Raw genomic sequence first — 23,874 nt, forward strand, 5'->3', positions numbered from 1 at the left:
GAAGACCAAAGAAACCAAATAATAATATAACAATTATGCTATAAAGTGGGTGATATACTTTAATGACCAGGCATGTCTACAATCATCTGATTTTTATTCACAAATGTCTTATATTTCATAGGTGTAGTTATATTCTTGATTATATATATACTGAATGAAAAACTGGATAGTGTACAGATTTTCTTAATGGCACATTATAATTTCACAACAACATAATCAAAACTGTAATTATCAAATAATGTGTTTTTTTTCATTCTAAAGTACATTTAAAAAAATATGCCTTAACCAAACTTTTATTTGCAATTTGGTAAATAATTTATAAGAAATTTACAAGACTACTAGAAATCATTCAATAAGTAAGTATTGACTAGTTTTCTGTTTCTTTTTTTAAGAAACATGTTCTCTCACTCAAAAAAAGGAAATTTTGTGAGCCACCTTTATTTGTTTCCAACAAAAAGCCTAACTATAGATGCCTGGTCAAGCCAATGTCAACAAAGCCAGTCCCTTCAAAGGACAAAGGTATCTGATGAAGTAAGACTTGTAAAATAAAACACTCCCCCCAACTGATAAGCTCTCCCCTGACCCCAAGTAGAGATACCTTTAAAAAAGTATAGTTATATCAATTACAGGGACATTTAGCTTGCAAACCCAAGAGATAGCAACACTTAATTACGAATAAAAATTCCACAGGGAGAGACAAAAGTCAATATTCTGACAGTGTTGGAAAAGTTCTAACATGAGAACATGCAGGAAGTTGGTTGCATTTCTGAGCATTACAATGGGGTTTAAAAGGCTTTATCTGTTTTCCCCAAACTTGTGATTCTATGTTGGTTAAGTTACTGGACACGAAGAGAGAACATGGTTCTTCTAAGTCAACAACCACCACAGTCTTTTTTCCAACAATCACAGAGCACCCTGAAACAGTGGCAGAGCACATGTAGGCATACACACACACACACACACACACACACACGCGCGCACGCACACGCTGAGTGTCATCCACACTGCTTAAATTCCTGATTGTGAACATTTCAGAAGATGTTGGAACGTACCTGGCAAAGACGTGTTAGGTAAACTTGCTTCATTCTCTCCCATTTTACTATTTCTTTTTAAAGGGGGCCAAGCAGTTTCAGGTTGTGTCATTTACCTGGCAAGCTCAGTGACCTTCTGACTTTCTACTGTAGTATTGTAACAGTACACTGGCTGCTTTCTTCTGTGAATAATTACCATTCTGCTTCCTGAGCTACCTGGGCTTGCAGGACCTGTTTTACTGTGAAGTGAGATCACATCCTTTGATCCAATGCACTGCTGTTGATGTGTGCTTCACAAACATGGCTTTGTTTCAGTTTTGATATTAACTTTTAATGCTGTACTTTCACTTAATCCAGAAATATATTTACATTTTTCCCGGAAAGTGTTGATACTATCAACATAGCATGATTCAGAGTCAGAGTTTTATTTCTTTCATTTTTTAAGGGTTTTCAATCTACTTCTTTAGAGAAATAAAATAGAATTTAAATAAAGTATACAACATCCTTTTCCTTTTTTAATACAGGAAATGAGGAACAGCATGAGAGTCGGTTGTGTAAAGACAGGCTTTGGAATATCTATAACACTTGCTATGTGGCTATAAACTAGAAAGGACTATAACTTCTTTAAGAATCAGTTTCTTTGACAATATCTATCTTAGAATATTAATATGAAGATTAAATACAATACTGTGTGATTGTGCTAAACATTGTGAATGATGAATAATAAACATAAACAAGTGATACTTCTCCTTCTTTCCCTCCTCTTCTTTCTTCAAGCCCTCTTCTTGTTCTTTTTCTGATAAGTAGGAAGAATGAAAAACTGGACACTGATGTGGCTGACTATGTTCTGACATCACTTGTGCTACTTATTAACTGAAACATATTTATTTATTAGAAACAGGGTCTCACTATGTAGCCTCAACATTTATCAATATATTTGTATATACTGTCCCAAGACTCAAACTCTTCCCTTAACAATTCTTTAGTTTTTACCTGGAAATAATCTGTACTACATTTGCTAGTTTATTAATGTAAAAAGTTGATCACATAACTTATGTAAGCAACAGAAATGGCATATACCTGGGACAATTATTCTCAAAAGTGTTAGAAATTTTAAAAAATTAAAAATTTGTCTTCACACTGAGTATAGTTGATCACGTTTATAATCCCTACAACTTGGAGGCTGAGGAAGGAGGATCACAGACTCAAGTCCAGACTAACACTACACAGTGACTTCAAGGTCAGCCTGAGTTACATAGAGACACTGTCTCAAAAAAAAAAACAAACAAATTCACCTCACTCCATCTCATTTATTACCTCTCTGACTTTTAGTTTCCTTATCTGCAATATGAAAAATCTAGATCATTTATTACCAAAGAACTATTCCATCATTATAATTCAAGGAGTCTCTGAATTATAATCCAGGTTGTACATTATTCTATTCCAGAATAGAATACTCCTTTGCTTAGTATAATTGCACACTTTAACATACATACCATGCTCCATACTTTGCAACAAGTAACCTGAAATTGAATGTTTGCCAATAAAACACTAAAACCATCACATTCTGACTTCCCTATGAGATGAACAAACTGGATATCAACCTCATTCATTATGACAAACTTGGAAATGTATTTCCATACCTGCCCCAGGCACCTAAAATTAGTCAATAATAATAATAAGACTCCCATTATCTGTGAGGTGAATCATAAATTACGGCACGTCGGAAGTCATAATGAAAGTACAATACAAAAGTCCTATTCTTGATCCAAGAAAAAAAGCATAAAAACATAAACACTAGAAACCACAAGAGTCTCTGAAGCTGCACAGAAGCAGTATATACATTCAGTTACACTGAACTAGTTTCAATACCCATAAAGTACCAATTTGCATGCTTTTGTGAAGTGTTCCAGGCCAGGAAAACTTCCAGAAAGTTCTTTTAATATAATCAGAAAGTTTTCTACATGCCTAAGAAATTTCACCTCCCCCCATGATTAACTCATATGTGGAAATACTTCCGAACTATGTGCTCCAGATGTCCCTTAACAAATCTAAATGTTTCCTTTTACCCTATCTCTTATCACATTGTGTTGTAAGTGTTGCTTAATTATTTCTGTCCTTTGCTGCTGTTGTGCCACAGATCCATTCTGTATTCATAACCACATCCCTAGAAACCAGCCCCATTCCTAGTGCACAATATGCCATCATCCACTGTTGTAAATATGAATAAAATTTCCACCAACTCAAAGAGTGAGCTAAAGCATCTCCAGGAAAAGAAGGACAGAGATTAACAAAGGCAGTAAAGGATATTCCAGGAGCAAAAAATAACAAATTAAAATTCAAAACTGAAAAGAGATGGAGGAAGTAGGTAGAGTAATCTAAAAGAGTAAAAGGCAAATAGAGCTAGAAGTATAAAACAGACAAGGGCAATTATGAAATTTTCTAAGAGTCAAGGGTAGAAGTAAATGAGAGAGAAAAGAAAGTTCATGTATTAACTTAAACACATACATACTACAAAAAGAAAAGGCATTGATGACACAAACAATTTCACTGGATGATGAAAAGGAAACTGATAAAAAACTATCATGAAAACTTTCTGAACCTTGAAGAGTTTATGATTCTCAGTATGGCTGCTGAGTGATTTCTGTAAAAATTACTGAGCATATTTTTTAAACAACTTAGATGGCATAATGGAAAACAATATGTCCACCATCATCTACTCCTAAAGCAAACACTAGAGAACAGGCAAGGAAGAATATTGTAAATACTGTCATTTATCACTCAGTGAAGGTTCTAACCTCAAACTATCTATGGAGAAGAACCCAGTGTTGTAAGTTAAACCTGTGTGAAGGACATTATTAAAGTGATTATTATTATTTGGTTCTGATGTTCAAAGAACACATGAAAATATGAAGAAAATTCTTGGATTGACATTACATGTTATGTCATATTTGTCTAATAATCACACAAACCTGAAACTCGTTTTCTCCATGAAAGCACAGCACAAGAAGAACAACTGACTGGATTAAAGCCCTAGCTTTAATCAAGGATGTCATGGATGTCATGGAGAGAAATAAATTAGAGAAAATGTTTAGAACTCTTAGAACAGTAGTCTTTCAAGACATTCTTAAAGCAGCTGTCAAAAATATGCACTCCACAGAGACTGGGTCTAATTTGCCCAAAATCCAAACAGCTGGAGGGAATTTCCATGCTCAGCTACCAGGATAGATTGTTGAGATTAGAGTTCCAAGAATTAAATGTGTAAGAGGCACTTTAACTGCTTTTGCTGAAAAGCACTGCCTCCTTGGGCCCAGGAATTAAGTAAAAACAGGAGAAAATCTTGGCACCTCTGTTTCCTTTTTGTATGTGTTGTCCTTTGCTCTGAGCCATTTTCTCATGCAGCCACTTTGGAATCAAAGATGGACAGGAATGACCGATAACATCTTTATAACAAAGAACTGAAACTACCCCTAAGGAACATCACAGCCTTGCAAGAGACACTACCTCCAAATAAGGACAAATACCTATAATGATGAGGCTGTACCCTGGAGCAGGAATAATCATGTCTTGGGAACCATACTGTTCCCCTCAAATGATGATAGCTATAACAACTTCTCTGGAACCCTTGAAGAGCAGGGACTCAGATAATGGTCAAACTGGAACACATATGTGACTGGGACTGTTTAACTATGTGTACCTGTTGTCCTCTAACCTAATTCTTTGTCTACTTAAAGCGAAAACTCATGTCTATACCTCAAAGATGGCTGAAGATGGGCTGAGTGCTTACTTTGCCTCTTCCCACAGTGTATCCTGGGCCATGTACTAAATCTCCTTTATGTCCCTTTATTTGGCATACAGGTTTAAGTGGCCGAGTCTGACATGTAGAATTCTAGAATTTGGGGCCTTGGGTTCAAAACTCTTGTTTCAAATGGATATGCTTGCTTTTCAAGTGCATATTTGATGGTATTATTTCTTGCATTTTAGAGTAAAGCAGACAGAGTGCCCATTCAGTCCCACTTGTTCTTTAACTATTTCATTCTGTTACTCATGTGCAAAGGGTCTAAGTATTTTGACAAAATTAAATGTGGTAATATTTAAAAGTGCAGCATAGTGTCAGGCAAATAAAAGGATGTTTAGTTTCTCAATATTACCCCAACCTAAATCCCCAATTCTCACCATCCACTCAAAATGGGAAAATAATTTCAAATTCTGGGAAATAATACCAAACAAAATTCTAAATTAATCCCACTTTTTAAATTTTTCTTTCTTGATTACAACTAAGCCATCAGGCTGAAATGATGAAGTTAAGAACCTGATATTATAAATCATATGATGTTAGATCCAAGCATTTCATCATCTAGCTTCCTAGAATAATGTTTCTTTTAAGTTGGAATATTTGTTGACTATTTGTAGACAAGAATTTCTAAGTTGGGATAGTGTACTCTTAATAGATGCTAAATGTTTATAAACATCCTGGCAGGCCAGAAATAAGGTGGTAGATAGTCTAAGAAAGAGAGAAACAAACTACGTACTGTGAAAAAGTGGGTAGAGATAAATGAAAATTTTCTCATGCTTAGGAATATTGTCCAAAAGTTTTGCTTCCTCTCTTCTGGATCTGGTATTCATATCTACCCAGTTGTTCTAAACAGAAATGTAACTTTATGCTTGTCTTCTCCTTCAAATTACTCAAGTAGTCAAGAAGTCCTATCAATTTTATGCCCCAAATGTCATTGAAATCCATCCCTTAACTTTCCATTTCATCTAGGAGAGGCCATTATCATCTCTTGCTAAGACAGAACTCCCACAATAAAATTCTTTCTTCCCTCTAATCCATCTTCCCTGTATCTTCCAGAGTGATCTTCCTAAAACACAGCAATCAAACTATTTCCATGCTGATATACTCATTAGTGCCATAGCTTACTCAACATTGTCAACATGTTAGCACTACAGTGTTCCATCCAATTGACTCTTATCTTCATCAGCATTTTAGCTCATTTAACATCTCTGCTAAGGTTGCTCTGACATTCTCAAGCATATTTGATATTATAATTCTTACTAGCCAAATATATAATACACACATAATCGTATTTACTTTTCTACTTTTTGAAATTTGGACCTACTAAAATTAAATTAAGACCTACTGTATCTTAATTAGAATTGATTTATGAGTTAAAGTGTGCTTTAGATACTTATGTGTAAACTTTCATTTTCTATAACTTTTTTCATCAAATTGTATACCGAATCTTAAGAAAATTAATGTTGGCAAAGAACAAAGAGCATAACTCTTTCAGTATTAAGTAACATCTATTAAGAAGGAAACAAGATAAGTAGTAATTAATGACCAGGAGAATATTGTCATTTTAATGATCACTTCACTGTAGGATTATTAAATAAAGAAGCCAAAAAACTATATACATTATATCCTCTCTCTCTCTCTCTGGTTTAACAATTACTGATGGCTTTCAAGTAAGCTCACATAATTAAGAAACAAAGTGACTCATGTAATAATAACAGACATGTAGTGGGGCCAAGTTGGAAATCAGATAGGAAGGATAATACAAAGCACTGTAATTTGCTTCTGGGTATTGCACCCTATGTCCAGATTCTGGAAGAACTTGTAATAAGACATTAACATACACTTGTAATCATAGTACACATATATATTATATATATATATATAAATCCTGTGAAATTTTTGCTTAAATGCCCAAAAGTTTTAAAGTAATATCCTCCTGTTAGCTATCTTAGCCTTATCCATAGAAATTTACTAACAGTGTGAGGACTAAGTTCATGCCAGTGGTATAAAACTATTCTTCAGACTAGAAAACTCATTTTCTTATATCTGCCCCAGCAAAAAGAATGATCTGTGATAGCCAGCTAAGCATCTTCTAAAACAGGGAAAATAATAAGTTACCTTTTTTTTTTTTTTTGGCAGTACTGGGGTTTGAACTCAAGACTTCAATGCTTACTAGGCAGGCACTCTACCACTTGAGCCACTCCATCAACCTGAGAGAAAATGTTAAGTTTAAATGTATATTTAACACTAAAACAGGACTATAAAAGGTAGTGAAATTCAAAGACACACACACACACACACAGATACACACAGACCTAATTATCAATATTAGTTTGTACAACAAACTCTGAAAAAATTTGCTCTGATGCAAGCATAGAATAGCAAAGTTACTAATTTGGGAAATTTAGGACACATTAAAAAAATGTACAGATAAAAACCATAAAAACCAAGGTTTATCCAAGATGAATTTTCTTATGTCATTCAAAAAATACAATCAAATGATTCAATGGTATTATTAGCATAGAAACAAATTTATTTCCTCAAACATCCTGAAGTAAAAGAGTAAGTCCTAAAAATGTAAGTTTCATCTCTGTGACTCAGAATGATCTAATTCAGTACTTAATGTCTTTCAGTGGAATTCGGTCATTAATGCTGAGAAATGAGACATTTTCTAGCCTCCAGCTGCCACATGATTGCCTCAGAAAATAATAACAACAGCAAGAACAATTGTTGCCAATTGTGACACAGAAATTTGGCAAATACTAACTGAATAAAAACATTTAACAGAGGTTCAGGGATAAGCACATTAACTACCATTGATGCCCAAACTGAACTCGGGAAAAGCTGATATTTCTCATTGTCTTTAGAAAAATTCTACTCCTCATCTAACATCTTAAAATATTAAAAACAGGTGAACATGCTCAAAATAAACACAGAAACTATAACAGCAACATTAAAATTAGCAATAAGTGCCCTGATTTCAATTCATGAAGCATGAATAAATAGTTGTCAAAAGTTACAAATTAATTATGGGAAGTCAGAGGAAAAAAGAGTTTATCACTTTGCCTTATTAGGTTTTCTTTAATTTTTAAATTTCTTTTTCTTTTCTTTTCTTTTTCTCTCCCTCTTCTGTTCTTTCTTCTTCTAATACTTTTATAACAAATCAAGGTGTTATAACATGCATTCCTGGAAAATTATTTCAGGAGAACTACTTTGTTCAACCTCATAATAGACCACTACTTTCTACTGAGAATGTTTTCTTTCTGAAAGCTCCACTTTTACTTTCCTGCTGACTATCTGCTAGCTAGCATGGTTAAAGAAAAGGAGATGAAGGATTAAAGTCTCAACCTACCCCCAAGCAGCTAGTACTTAAAATAGACTTCCCTCTAAAGTCAAATGGCTACTGTCTTTCCTATGGTGATTTACCAAATGAGGGAGAAAAGAGGAGAACAAATGAGAGAGAGAGAGAGATAAATACAGTTTCTCTTGATAGATTTTTAAGGAGAGCAGGCTGAATCGGGAGGTAGGAGAGGGATTCTGTGAAAGAAAAAACATCCCAAGATAATGCTGGAAAATACAGTATCTAATCACCTTGGGCAATAGGGGGGCCTCACAACATGTGAGATATTTTAAGAATGAATAAGTTAAAAAATAGAGATAGAAATGCCAGTACTAAAATAAGCCTTTTATGTATTTCATCATATTGCTCTCATCTCTTCTATGACCTTTTACTCTTCCTATATTCTCATGTATCAGTTAATTTTTAGTTTTAGTTTATTAATATTTAAAAATTATGCAGGGTCAACCATGGCCCTACCTTAGAACTTTCAAGACATACCTCTAAAGATTTCTTCATTGTTTTTCAATCTGAAAGATTCATAAGCATAAATGCTTCATGATTGATTAATGAAAAACATAACACAATTGTATTTTCTTTCTCTCAAAAGCTTTATAATGAAAGTAAGGAAAGGCAGAAGAGATTATTTATTCAGAGGAATTATTTATTCCTAGTGTTTCTAGTATTTCTCATTCTCTCTTTTACAAGTCTCATCTGTATTACCAGTTCTCCAGATTGAAAAAAACTGTTAATTTCTTTTTAATTTCCTAAAAACTTAGAAACTCATTATTTTCTTCAAACTTGGTAACCAGTTTGAAATTAAAATATTTTAAAGTTCACAATGGTGTGAAGAAATTGACTAAGATTGAATTACTCTTATTAGCTGCTAATGAAATTTAAAAAGTTAACGTTTCACCAAAGACGAAAGTATAAAAGACAGCAAAAAAACTTAAAAGGCAATTTAAACCATTGAAGTTACATCTTAAAGAGAACTTTCTACACTCTAACTAAGGCTAATTTTATGATACCACAAATTCTGAACTTATATATTCTCAGACATTATTGTTTTTCTGGAAACTTAGTTTTTAAAATATACAATCAGAAAGATTTTAGATGAGTTCTTCATCTTCCAGTTATCGTTATATAACCAGAATTCTAGGCCAGAGAGAGGCTAATTCATGGGATTCCAACCTGTCAGGTCTGGCTACTTTCTCTAAAGGAAATAATGGTGGAAAGGCATGAAATGATTTTAATCAAAATGGCCATTTAGAGAAGATGGAAATTAGGCATTTCAAAGTAGTGATATGAGCCTTAGGATTTTGTTTGTTTTTATGTCATACTAGGGATTGAACTCAGGGCTTTCAGGATGTGAGACAGGTTCTCTATGATTTGAGTTACTCCCACAAGGCCCCCTTTCAAAAATATTCATTTTTATTTTTGTTTGTGAGACAGAGCCTTGCTACCCATGTCTGGGCTGGCCTCAGACAGGTGATCTTCCTGCCTTTGCCTCTTGAGTAGCTAGAATTACAGCTGTGTGCCACTACATCTGGATGAAAATTCCATTAAAAAAAAAAAAAGAATTAGGATAGAGGGTGAGCGGTATGCATAATTAAACAATCTTGGTCAAATGGTTGTCTGGTGGATCACTATCTCAGTTTGATGCTGTAAGATGGCCTGAAGAAGCCCTTATCACTTGAGGGGAGAATACTTTTCCTAGGAGATGATTGATCCTGCATACTGGAGTGATCTCACAAGGAGTGATGTATCTGTGAGGCTCTGCTGTTCCTAAAATCCAAGGTGACTGCAGGTTTAGGAAAATAAGTGGAATTTTCATATGCTTTTTTGGGGGTCAGAAGCAAGACGTTGTAAAAGTGACAGTAAAACATCTAAGCTACTCTTATCTTTGTGTGCTCAGATTTGAAGGGGAATGAGACAGATATTCCTTAAATGATTAATATGTGTATATGTGGTTAGGAAAATGTCTGACCCAAAGTAAAGGAGACAGATCAAAATGAAGACAGGAATGCCAGGTTTTTATCTACTTTTAGTAACCTCATCAACCCAAGTAAGAAGTCATTGCTTTTCAGCAAAAGCATTTCCTAAGGATCTGGTATAATTGGGCCAATTCTCTCTATACTTCTTACTTTATGTTTTTGCCTATCTTCTGAAGCATTTAAATAGGTGGCCCTTGACCTTTTATCTTCTAATTTTATAAGTATATAAAAATGTTCTTGACTTTTGTATATTAGGTTTAAATACTGTGACTGCTAAATTTATTTGTTCTAGTAGGCTTTTTGTACATTTCTTAGGATTTTTCTTTTCACATATTTGAACATATCATTTAAAAGCTTAAGTATGTACCTCATTCTTCCCAACTCTAGTCCTTGTATTCATTTTTTTGTTGTTGTTTTGTTTTCAAGGCTAGGATGCCTTGAATAAAAGTTGAGAGAGCAGAAATTCTTGCCTCATTCTCAATTTCAAGGAGAAAGCATTCAGTTCTAACCTTTAAGTATAGGTTTTGCACAGATACCCATTTTCTGCCTGAAAAAGTAACCTACTCTTATTTTGGTATGTGTTTATTTGCGGGAATTAAATTTCGGCAAGTGTATTTTCATTGTTACTTAGATGATTATATGGATTATTTACTATATAGTAAATATTGCAATTTTTATTCTCCAAATGTAATAAATTGTATGGATGATTTTCAATCATTAAATAAAGCTTATATTTGTAGAACAAATCCAACTTGTCATGGAGTATACTTTTTAAATATTGCTAGATTCAATTTGATAATGTTCTGTTAAGGATCTTTATGTCTAGGATTTTGTAGGTTTCCAATAATCTTTTATTTGTATAGTTTGGGGACCAGGGTAATAATGAATGGTCTCATAATATTAGTAGGTAAGTTGTCCATCTTTATTTTCTAAGGTTTGTGTAGGACTGGTATTTTTTCCTTGAATGTTTGATAGAATTTATTAGTGAAGCTTTCTGGACATGGAATTTACTTTGTGGAACAGCTTTTAAAAACAAATTCATTTTCTTTAACTGTAATAAAGCTATTAATATTTTCTTTTTCTTGAGTCAGTTTTGATAGTAGGTGTCTGTCAAGGAATTTTCCATTTCATCTGAGTTATTTGAATGAATTGACATAAAGTTGTTCATTATAATCAGTTTTCTTTTTAATGCCTATAGGATATGTACTTATATCCCTCTCCCCCATTCATGTCTGAAAATGGCAATTTGTTCTTTTTGTGAATGTGTATTGATCAGATCTGATAAAAATTTATCAATCTTTGGGAAAAAGAAGCTGTGTTTTATACCTTTTCTATATGGTTTTATTGTTTTCTCTTTTATTGTATTACGTTCATGTTCATATTATTTTTATCTGAACTTACTTTGGATTTAATCAGCTTATTAACTTAGAAGATTACAACATTAATCTTAGCTTTTTCCCTCATTTTTATTTGTATTTTTGCAGTGTGAGGGATCAAAACTAGGGCCCTTTACATGGTAGGCAGGTACTCTACCACTGAGCTACATTTCCAACTCCTTTTAAAAAATTTCTACTAAAGCCTTAAAACTCATACATTTACTTTTAAATTCTTATTTACTTGTATCCCTCAAGATATGGCATGTTGTGTTTTCAATACAGCTTACTTTAAAAAAGTTCTCACTTTCCTTTTAATCAATTTTGACCCAGTATTATTTAAATAATAAGTTCCAAATACTTAGAGATTTTCCAGCTATCTTTCTGCCATTGACTTCTATTGAGTTCGATGTTATTGTTGTAAAATAATATACTCTGTGATTTCAATTTTTATAAAATTTATTGAGATCTGTCTTATAATCCAGCAAACTATTCATCTTGGCAGATGCTGCATGTTCTTCTAAAAAGAATATGTAACTGATTGTTCTTGATCACACCATTCTTGTGTTTGTTTGGCCAACTTGACTGATAATATTCATGTCTTTAATATCTTTACTGATGTTTTGTTTACTTATAGTATCAGTTACTTAGAAAAGTGTTGGCATTTTCAATTATGATTGTGAATTGTAATAACTTTTGTTTTTTATCAATTCTACAAGTTTTGTTTTTTGTATTTAGAAGTTTTATTTTAAGCAAGAACATATTTAAGATTTTTATGTGTTCTGGTGAATAGACCCAGGGATCATTTATAAAATATTCCTCTTTGTTCTTCCTAAAATTTCTTATCCAAATGACTATTTTATCTAATATTAATATTATATTTCTGGGATACGTTCCCCATTCTTTTATCTTTTATTTGTCTTTGAAGTACCTATTTCTCAGACATGATGCAATGGAGCCATGATTTTTGTTTGTTTGGTTAAATACCAACAAAGTCCTTTTCTTCCACTTAGAGTATTTAAACTTCATTCATGTAATTATCAACACAGTTGGATTTAATTGTACCACGTTGCTATTTGCTTTCTATATGTTGTTGCAATTGTCTTTCATTTTTACTGTTTTCTCATGGAGTATTTTTTTTTTTTTGGGTTCAAATTCACCTGCATTTTCTCCTGCTCTTATTTTTTGAGGCTTAATGATATTTAACTTTAAATTACCAGAAACTACATTCAAATAATGTATCATTTCATTTATACAGCAGTAGTTTACAGAAGTATACTGCCATTTTCCTCTCCTGTCCCTTATGATAATGATACAACGTATTTCCTGGAACTTATGCTGTAATGTAACACAGTATACTGCTATTACTTTTGCTTTGAACAGTTGATTATATTTTAAGTAAATAAAAAGGAGAGAAACACTCTTATTTGCATAAGTGTTTACCATTGTTACAATTTTGTACCTTTGTGTAGATACCTTTCATTTTCCTACTGCCTCAAAAGTGCCCTTGAGAATTTCTTGCCTGCTGACAAAGAATTCTCTCAGCTCTTATCTGAAAAAGTCTTTATTTAGATTTCATTGTTGAATGATATTTTCCTGTACCTAGGATGTTATGGGTTATTTTTCCTTTCAGTATTTAAATATTGTTCCCTTGTTATGTTGCTTAGTTTCTGACAAGAAGCCTATATTTCTCACCCTTAACCTTTTGATGTCATCTGTCCTTTTTCTTTTGCTGTTTTTATTTATTCTCTTTGTCACTTATTTTCAGTTAATTTTATTATGATGTTACTTGGCTTGGTTTTGCTTGTATTTGTCAGACTTAAAGTTGATTGAGTTTCTTGGATCTGTCAATTCGTAGCATCCACCAAATTCTGAAAAAATTTTGTTTCTCCTTCTTTCATTCTTTACTTCTGGTCTTCTGATTACACATATGTTTTAGATAGATACACAGAAAAAATCGATAGATAGACAGACAGATAGATAGATAGATAGATAGATAGACAGATGATAGTGATATTGAGTGGATTCCTGAAACTGTAAATTATTAAGTCTTTTTCATTCTGTAGTTGAACTAGCAGAATTTCTCATGTTATGACTTTCTATTATTGACTTAGTCTCTTTGGCAGTATCTAGTGTACTGCAAATCCCACCCCAGTGAAATTTTAATTCATGATATTTTATTTTTCATTTCTAGATGTTTTATTTGGTTTTTTTTTTTATTTTATTTTTATTGACAAGACTTATAAGAACAAATTAGATACTTAAAATCAAAGGCCAATTTTTAGGTTTAATTGCTTATCCCATTCATTCTTACCAAGTATACTTTTATCAAGAAACACCAGTTAACACTCAACATACCATTTTTATATACTTCTGTCCTATGATGCAAAGATTTTTAAACACTCATTTGGTACATCAAATATCTAATTGTCATAAGCAGCATATTTTATTTTAAAATTCAGAGATAGATTATTTAATAAACTGACTTAGAGACAGTCAATTTAAAAGACAAAATTTTGGCTTTCAAATTCAGGGATGGTCCATATATTTGATCACCTAGAATCCTGATTGGCCAAAATTTAAAACCCTACAGCCCTGATTCTACAAATACATTAAATTTCTTTAATGTTAAAAATAGGTATACATCGCTCATTAGAAATACCCACTATTGCTCACACATTTATCATAATTATGAAGGAAGGAGGCCGAGTTTCTTGTAAATACCAGCATTTTATATGGTCAAAAGCAGTTAATAAAAATCACTTCACTTACTAGAAACCAAATGTGCTTAATCCCACCCTTTCCCAAAGTTTTGAAGTTCTGATGTGTTGATTTTTGGTCTGTCCTCAATATAAAATGTATATAGATACTTCTGCAGTTAACACTAAAACTACAAATTGATGACACTTTCAGGGCAAAGCAGAACTAGACAGTTCCTCAGTGTTCCCATCACTGAACTCTGACTTTCACTGCTCTGTCATACTGCCTGGCTGAACACTGACATTTCATAGTTTACAAGTGGAAAGATACCTACCTACATGAGTTTAAAAATTGATCTGCACAAAAGAAATAAAAAAATTATATACAACAAATTGTTTTTTGAAAAATACAAAAATAATATCTGTCACTTCTGTCATGCTGACAATTCGACATATATATACATGCAGGAGAAATTCCAATTCAGTCATCTGGACAGGTAGCTCGTGTAACTTAATATGACACACACACTGCCACTAAGTTGTCACATGGACAGAATAGAGCTGTATTCAAAATATTTCATATACTAAATACTGCAATAATCTCTGCAGGTATAAAAGCCAGTTGTAATAGCTTTTCTACTTGATTAAAAGTATGTCTTATGTAAGCTAGTATTAAGTGCACTAAAACCCACAACAGTTCAAGAATCTATGACCTTATATAAAGAAATCCAAAATGTACAAAATACAACTATAAAAGCAAGGGACAATTATTGCCATGCAAGATTTTAAACTAAAAACTGCATAGAAATGCAATTTAAAAATGCCAAACTCAATTATATGTAACACTCCAGATAAAAAGGTCAGCAGTAAGTTCTACCAACACAACATTTAACAAAGATTTAGAAAAGGAAATACATTCTCTTTGTGGGTATAATGGTATAAATCAGATCTTCAAATCTATGGGAACAAATCATCTGTCCTCTATCTCAAGAAATTAGCTCTTTTACAGTTGTTTTAATGAAATCTTTTCACTCAGTTAAATCATAAGCAGGATAATTTTCATATACCTGTTTGCAAATCTGCTTCATTGTGACTTCTTCCAAGTTAGCATTGGCCAATAATTTCTTTACTGTTTCCTTTAATTCATCATCTGTAGGTGGTTTCTTCAATTTTTTAATTAAAGGCTCATCATCTGAGCTATCTTCAGATTCATTTTTTTTTTGGAAGTGTTTTGATTCTTCTTGATTGTGCTGCTGTCTGCCTTCTTCACGTTAGCACTTTTTACAGACTTCTTACTTTTTGAAGTAGCTTTCTGTTTAGGTTTTTCTCTTTTAGAGGTCTTTTTTGGTGGCTGCTCCTCTTCACTTTCTTTTTCTTCATCATCTGATGATTCTTCCTTATTTTTCTTTTCTTCTTCATCACTACTAGATTCATCTGACAGAATTTCAGGACATTTGGTTCACTTTGCCTTCCTTACCATTCCAGAACTGTTCCATTCCTTTTTATTCCCTTTGCTAGAATTTTTTTTAGATTTTTGGCAATGGTTTGCCAGAAGGCTTTGGATGCATTAAGAAATTCAAGATCCTTTTCACCAGTTCTCTCCAAATCAAGAACCTCACAGATGCTTTTTAACATGGCATTTCTTAATTTTTTCAACATTTCTTCCTTCTTTTTATACTGGATACTTCCTTTTTCAAATGGAAAGCCACTGCACTGACCCACATTCTTCTTTAATGAGGACACCGTGCCTGGTTTGTTGTAAAGCAATTTATGTAGATTTCTAAGCTCATCTGTTTTCTTCTTACTCAGAAAGAAATGTATCCTCTCAATTTCACAAAGCTTCTGCCCCTTTCCTTGTGCGATTGTAAATGGCTCTCTCTGTAAGGAAGATACTTGCATTATCAACCTCTCTACTTTTTTCTTTTCCCTCTTGCCTTCCACGATGAGACTCTTTTCTTTCTCTTCCTCCTCGTCCTCGTCCTCGTCCTCCTCCTCGCTCTCCTCCCTGGGCCCGGGCATTTCAGGGTCCTTCTCCGACGCGGGTGGAGCGGGGGTTCCCTCTCCCTCTGCAGCAGGGGCCGAGGAGGACATGCTGCGGACCTACCTGCGGGCCAGGGAAAGAAGATGGACGCTTCGGTCGCCGCGGTGCCCTCGGTCCCGCAGGCAGAGGACGGGGCGGTCTCCGTGGGGAACTGGACCTCTCTAGATGTTTTATTTGTATCATTTTTTATATTATCCATTTTTCCTCATTAGATTCATGTTTGCCTTTATATCATTGAGCATATTTATAAAAGTAACTTTAAATTCCCTACCAGCCAATTCTATAATTCTGGATCTATTTCTATTAATTTTTTCCCAATTATGAGTCTCAGCAAGCATATCAATTTTTTATGTGACTCAGAACACTGTGACTCCATGATTTGTACACTGCTGAGTGATGAATTTTGCTACATGCCTTTAAATGTGTCGGACTTTGTTTTGGTAGACTAAGTTATTTGTGGTTCAGTCTGGTAATTTTGCAAACAGTTTCACAGTTCATTGAGGCAGACTTCAATAACGTTTATTCTAGGGTTAGTTGAGTCAGACCAGTAAGGTGTTTGACACGTTGGAGCTCTATTAAGTGCCTTGTGTAGTCAATAGGTTTCTCTACTCTTACTGAGTACACAAATGGTTCCCAGTCTTATGGGAAGTTTAGAAATCATTCGTCGTGGAGATCTATAGTAATCCTGGCTTCTGCAATAGCTGATTTTTTGCCCAAGTAATGACTTCCCCTCTCTGAAGTAATCAGTACTTTATCAAAAACTGCTCTGCAAATAAGTGATAATGTCTCTTGTCTCAGTATCATCACAAATACTGGTGGTACACTTTTCACAAAATTTAGTCTCTGTCTCTTCAACTCAAGCTATTTGGATTTTTCTCCCCTTATGACATTATGGAAATTGCTTCCAGGTAGAAAGCCAGAAATATTTATAGTTTACCTCACTTGATTCCCTTTTTTGTGGGGATTATAGACCTTTACCTATCTTTTGCCCAATGTCTAAAAACAGTTTTACAGATATTTTGTCCTTTTGTCTATTTTTACTGCAGATCACAAGTCAAAAAAGAGTTATTTCCTTCACAAGTAGAGTTAAATGGTACAGCTATCCTTGTAGGCAATTAGCCAGATATATGTAAAGAGCTGAATAAAAATTCCACCACTTGAAATTTCACTCCTAGGAAGTTTTCTAAGACAATAATCACAAAGTGTGCAAATAAATTTATGTAAAAATGCCTATCAGTGTTTTTTGCAATACAAAAATAAGCAATAAGCTAAGCATGTTGGCATCTGTCTGTAGTCCAAGCTATTTGAGAGGCTGAGTCACAAGGATTGATTCAGCTGAGGAATGTGAGACCATTGTGGACAACATAGTGAGACAATATCCCCAAACAATAAACAAATAAAATGGTAAGTAAAAATAAGAAATTAAATACTCAATACCAACATATCTTGGACATAGTTCATGTTTGTTTTTAAGCCATCAAAACAAAGCAAATACCATGCTAAATAAAATCACATTTTTCTTTTGGTTTTCCTGGTAAATATAACGTTATGTTTATACTATACCATAGCCTATTAAATGTTCATAGCATTATGTCCCTAAAAATAATGTATATGCCTGACTTAAAAATGCTTTATTGCTACAAAATGGTTATTATGCTAAATCTTTTCTGCCTGTGCTCTGCTAATGGAACAACAAAGCCTGGGTGACAGCACATCTGTTTACAGCACAGTTAATTCTTCTCTGAGTCATAATCTTTTCACTGGTGGAGGTCTTGCCTTGATGTTGAAGGCTGCTGACTGATCACGATGGTGGCTGTACCAATTTTTTAAAATAAGTCAACATTGAAGTTTGCTATATTGATTGACTTTCCCTTTCACAAATGATTTATTTTTAGTATATAATACTATTTATAACATTTTTCCCACAGCAGGACCTCTTTCAAAATTGGAGTAAATTCTCTCTAACCCTGCCACACTTAATGAGGTAAGTTTATGCAATTTTCTAAATCCTTTGTTGTCATTTTAACAATGTTCTCAGCATCTTAACCAGGAGTAGGTTCAATCTCAAGAAACCAATTTCTTTGCTCATCCATAAAAAGCAACTCTTTGTCTCATAAAGTTCTTACCACACGATTGCAGTAATGCTGGCAATTCTTCAAGCTCCACTTCTAATTCTGCTTCTCTGTTTCCACCACATTCACAGTTACTTCCTCCACTGATGTCCTGAACCCTCAAAGTCATCCATGAGGGTTGGAATCAACTTCTTATGAAACTCCTGTTAATATTGATATTTTGACCTCCTGCCATGAATCATGAATGTTCTTTATGACATCTAGAATGGTTGATCTTTTCTAGAAGACTTTCAACTTTGACCAGATTAATCAGAAGGAATATTATCTATAGTAGCTATACCCTTATGAGGTGCACTACTCAACTAATAAGACTTGAAAGTCAAATTACATCTTGATTCAGGATCTATAGATGTTACATTGGCAGGTATGAAAATAATACCAATCTCATATATCCCCATCAGTTTCCTGGATGAGATATTGTCAATGAAAAGTAATATTCTGAAAAGAATCTTTTTTTCCTCAGCAGTCATTTCAACAGTAGACATAGAATACTCAATAAACTAAGCTGTGAATAGATTTGCTGTCACCCAGGCTTTGTTGTTCCATTAACAGAGCACAAGCAGAGAAGATTTAATATAACTCTTAGAGGCACTAGTATATCTTGAACGGTAAAGGATCATTGGCTTCAACTTAAAGTCAGTTGCCTTAGCCCCCAATAAGAGATTCAATCTGTTCTTTCAACTTTTGAAACCAGACAATGACTTCTCTCCAGCTATGAAAGACCTAGAAGGGATTTTCTCCCAAAGAGAAGGCTGTTTCCTTTACCTTCAAAACTGGCTTTGTGTATCTGTCTTCACTCATTATCTTAGCTAAAACTTCTGAAGCACTTGAAGCTCCACCTTGCCTTTATACTGTGGAGACAGTTTCCTTGTGCAAACCCCATGAACCAACCTCTGCTAGCTTCCAACTCTTCTGCAGCTTCCTCACTTTTCTTTTCGTAACTTTCAGAGAAGTGAAGAAATTAGGATTTGGCTTCTAAGAGAATGTTGTTGCTTATTTGATCTTCTAATCTAGACCACTAAAACTTTCTATACAAGAGCAATAAGGCTATTTGCTTTCTAATCATCTATGTGCTCATTGGAATAGCACTTTCCTTCAAGAACTTCTGCTTTGCATTCACAACTTGGTATGTTGTTGGACACAAAAGGTCTAACTTGTAGCTTATCTCTACTATGGACACACCTTCTTCACTAAGCTTAATTATTTCTAACATTTCCTTTACAATGAGAGACTTGTGACTCCTCCATTTATGTGATCACTTAGTAACCATTATAGAATCATTAATTGTTAATGATTAATTGTTAATGTATAGAACCATTAATTATTAATTTCAATATTGTTGTATTTTAGGGAATAGTGAGGCCTGAGCAGAGAAAAGATAGGAAGAAATGGCTAGTTGGAGCAGTTAGAACCCAGACATTATTAAGTTCACAGTCTAAAGTGCCTGGTGCCCTGAAACAATTACAACATACATCAATGATCACTGACCACAGGTCACTGTAACAAATATAATAATAATCAAATAGCTTGAAATACTGAGAGAATTAGTGAAATGTGATACAGAGAGATGAAGGAAGCATGTGCTGTTGAAAAAATAGCACCAATAAATTGTTTGATGCAGGGGTGCAACCAATCCTTGATTTGTAAGAAAATGCAGTATCTGCAAAGCACAAGAAAGCAATGTGCATTAAAATGAGATATGATGGTAATAGAGATTATTTAAACAGATTATTATACAATTTCATATGTGATAATCTGCTGTTGTTAACATAGGATTATGTAGTGACTTGGGAAGATGTCCAATACATTGCACTTATGTTTGTCAAGATATATAATATATGCTAAAAATAGTGCAAGCATTATCCCTGCATTTTAGGATTACTGGTGATTGTCTCATTTTCTCCTTGTATCTTTCCTGAATTTTGATGTTTTAAAACAAGACATGTAAATGGGCATGTGAACTAAACAGAACTTTCTCAAAAGAAGAAATTCAAATGGCCAGAAAACACATGAAAAAATGCTCACCATCTCTAGCAATAAAGGAAATGCAAATTAAAACCACACTAAGATTCCACCTCACCCCTGTTAGAATAGCCATCATCAGCAACACCACCAACAACAGGTGTTGGCGAGGATGTGGGGAAAAAGGAACCCTTTTACACTGTTGGTGGGAATGTAGACTAGTACAACCACTCTGGAAAAAAATTTGGAGGCTACTTAAAAAGATGGACATCGATCTACCATTTGATCCAGCAATACCACTCTTGGGGATATACCCAAAAGACTGTTACTCCAGAGGCACCTGCACATCCATGTTTATTGCAGCACTATTCACAATAGCCAAGTTATGGAAACAGCCAAGATGTCCCAGCACTGACGAATGGATTAAGAAAATGTGGTATCTATACACAATGGAATTTTATGCAGCCATGAAGAAGAACGAAATGTTATCATTCGCTGGTAAATGGATGGAATTGGAGAACATCATTCTGAGTGAGGTTAGCCTGGCTCAAAAGACCAAAAATCGTATGTTCTCCCTCATATGTGGACATTAGATCAAGGGCAAACACAACAAGGGGATTGGACTATGAGCACATGATAAAAGCGAGAGCACACAAGGGAGGGGTGAGGATAGGTAAGACACCTAAAAAACTAGCTAGCATTTGTTGCCCTTAACGCAGAGAAACTAAAGCAGATACCTTAAAGCAACTGAGGCCAATAGGAAAAGGGGACCAGGAACTAGAGAAAAGGTTAGATCAAAAAGAATTAACCTAGAAGGTAACACCCACACACAGGAAATCAATGTGAGTCAATGCCCTGTATAGCTATCCTTATCTCAACCAGCAAAACCCCTTGTTCCTTCCTATTATTGCTTATACTCTCTCTACAACAAAATTAGAGATAAGGGCAAAATAGTTTCTGCTGGGTATTGAGGGGGGGAGCGGGAGGGGGTGGAGTGGGTGGTAAGGGAGGGGGTGGGGGCAGGGGGGAGAAATGAACCAAGCCTTGTATGCACATATGAATAATAAAAGAAAAATGAAAAAAAAAAAAAAAAAAAAAAAAAGAAAGCACAGACAGACTCCAAAAAAAAAAAAAAAAAAAAAAAAAAAAAAAAAACAAGACATGTATTACTTTCATAATCAAAAAGGAAACTATGTATTTACCATTTTAAGAAAAAACAGCCTTATTCATGACTGTTCTATATATTGTTAACAAAAAATAGGTAACAGATTCTAAACTGTGCTTTAAAAATATCAAAGATATTCATACAACTTATTTATAAACTATGTCTCCAATATTTTTAAAGGAATCTGTTAGTGTTGGTAAGTGGCTAACACAAAGGAAAATATTTGTGGGTATATAAGTATCTGATAAATTCAATTGATAAGAAAAGAAAGTTTTGTAAACTTTAAAAAGAGTTGAATAGAAAGAATGTAGGAGGAAAACTGTTATAAAATTAAAAAAGATAAAAACTTAGATATTCTGTTTATGGAGTGTGGTATAAAATCACAAATGCCACTCAGTGGATATTTCACAGCTGGGTTTTTTTTAAAACCCATACTATTTCAAAGAATAATGCAAGTGTTATGGCTACCATGTTGATTTGATGGATTTTAGTTAGAAAAGAGAAACAGTAGGACAAATGTGTTTTGGCTGTGGAAAAAAAGCAGATGAGAAGCCACCTAAGGAAACACTGTCATTCTCCAGAGACCTAGCAGAGTAAGAAAATGAACTTGACATTTCTCATTCTTTATAAAATAAACAAGCAAAAAATCTGTATCCTATGATACAGATAAGATGTGATCATTTAACAATATAGACCCTGAAATGTAAGATTTATAGAATAAATTCTCATAAGTATTATATTTAACTTTTAACTATATATCCTGCAGAGAAAGTAAGGAAAGGGGAGTGATATGGGGAGACACGGATATAATATAAATGTAAAGACATATAGATGTAGTTATAGACATGAAAAGAAATATAAACGCTAATAATGTATAGAATATTTGAAATGTTTTTTTTTTCTATTCTATTATATAGTGTGTAACATTTGCTGATAGGGTCTAATGAACATCAAAATTAAAGGAATGTGGATTTAGGTCCTGACCATTACTTATTCTCAATATGTCCTTAAGGAGAATCACTCAATCCATTGAGGATCTGGGTAGAGCAAAATAGCTAAAGATAATAAAGGTATTTAAAATGGTAGAATTAATCTCTTTGGCCTATGGACAATGGAATTGATAGATTTTTAAGAATAAAACAACAAAACTTCAAGTTTTATTTTACAGAACTTACTCAAATTTGGCTTGCTTCCTATGAGATTAAAAAACAAAAGGGCAGATTCTGAAGTGATGTTGCAAAAGGAACAATTTGTGGTAGAGAGATCATTAATTTTTCTTTATGTCTAATTAAGAAGAGTAGCGCATACAACAATGAAATTGCTTTTGTGTCTCATAGAAGAACATGATCTTGGTTAAAGATGATGATGAAGTAGTACTCTATTTTTCTAAAGTGATAAGCCTAAAATCTGTCCATCTATGCATTTGTATGTGTTAGAAATTTCTGGAACAATCTACATTTTAAGACATTGAGATGAAACAATTGCTATATATTTGGGTTCAATGGTCCTTTGCAAATTTTCCCTCTAGGAATACTGCAGCCTTATGCTCTAGCAAAGAATATATAAAGCATTTGCTTAACAAGAATTTGGGTTGACAAAAATCCTTTAAATGGAATATTGTAATTAGGACCTCACGATGAGGAAAACCACAAGGCCTTTTTATTATTAAGGAAAGGGAGTTGCATTTTTTTCTCTTTTCAAACCCACATACACACACACACACACACACACACACACAAACATAAAATGGGCTAATCCAGATATCTGGGATATAGGACAAACCTGTTTTTAAGTTATATCTTCTTTGATAGAATAAATTCTTAGGAAAGCATGCATTTTCATATATACAATTTTAATCTTTTAGATGCAGTCAACACCATTCGCAGAAATTACTTTCATAAAGTATACCTAAATATTATAATCAAGTAGAAACATAGAAACAGAATGTAAGATTTTTTCATCTTTTTTTGACTTCAATTTATTTGTGAAAATATCTTTCTTTCCACTGCAAATAGATCAAGAAAAACTGTCAAGCATATTTGACAGAGGGAGCACAAAAACTGGATTTCCAGCAGAAAGCAAAACAAAATAAGAAACTCCACACAATCTTCAACCATCCTGACCTCCATTCTTTCCCTAGACCTCAAAATTCCTACAGTGGACTATTGCTTAACATCTCTTTGAGAACAAGCTGTCCATTCCACATCTTCCTGCATTTGCATACGTATTTTCTTCTACAAAAGATGCACCTATACACAACATGGGTAAATATATTCACATACATATAATACAGCACATATCATTCAAGACCCAGCTCAGCACATAGATCCCTGCTTAAATCTAG

At 33.7% G+C, this 23,874-nt stretch overlaps 1 long non-coding RNA gene and 1 pseudogene across 4 annotated transcripts in view; both read right to left on the bottom strand.

The window, feature by feature from the left end:
* LOC141423291 (uncharacterized) overlaps window positions 1-23,874 on the bottom strand; it is a 389,841-nt gene that overhangs the window by 31,444 nt on the left and 334,523 nt on the right. For 2 of the 4 annotated variants that reach the window (XR_012448024.1, XR_012448026.1), the window contains exon 4: window positions 1,053-7,037. The exons of the other annotated variants lie outside the window; for them this stretch is intronic. This is a non-coding gene — a long non-coding RNA (uncharacterized lncRNA). The remainder of the gene's footprint in view (window positions 1-1,052; window positions 7,038-23,874) is intronic. 4 annotated transcript variants of the gene reach the window in all.
* On the bottom strand, window positions 7,074-20,283 carry LOC141423290 (protein DEK pseudogene; annotated as a pseudogene).

Source organism: Castor canadensis, chromosome 5, assembly GCF_047511655.1.
Source record: "Castor canadensis chromosome 5, mCasCan1.hap1v2, whole genome shotgun sequence".
Lineage (NCBI taxonomy): Eukaryota > Metazoa > Chordata > Mammalia > Rodentia > Castoridae > Castor > Castor canadensis.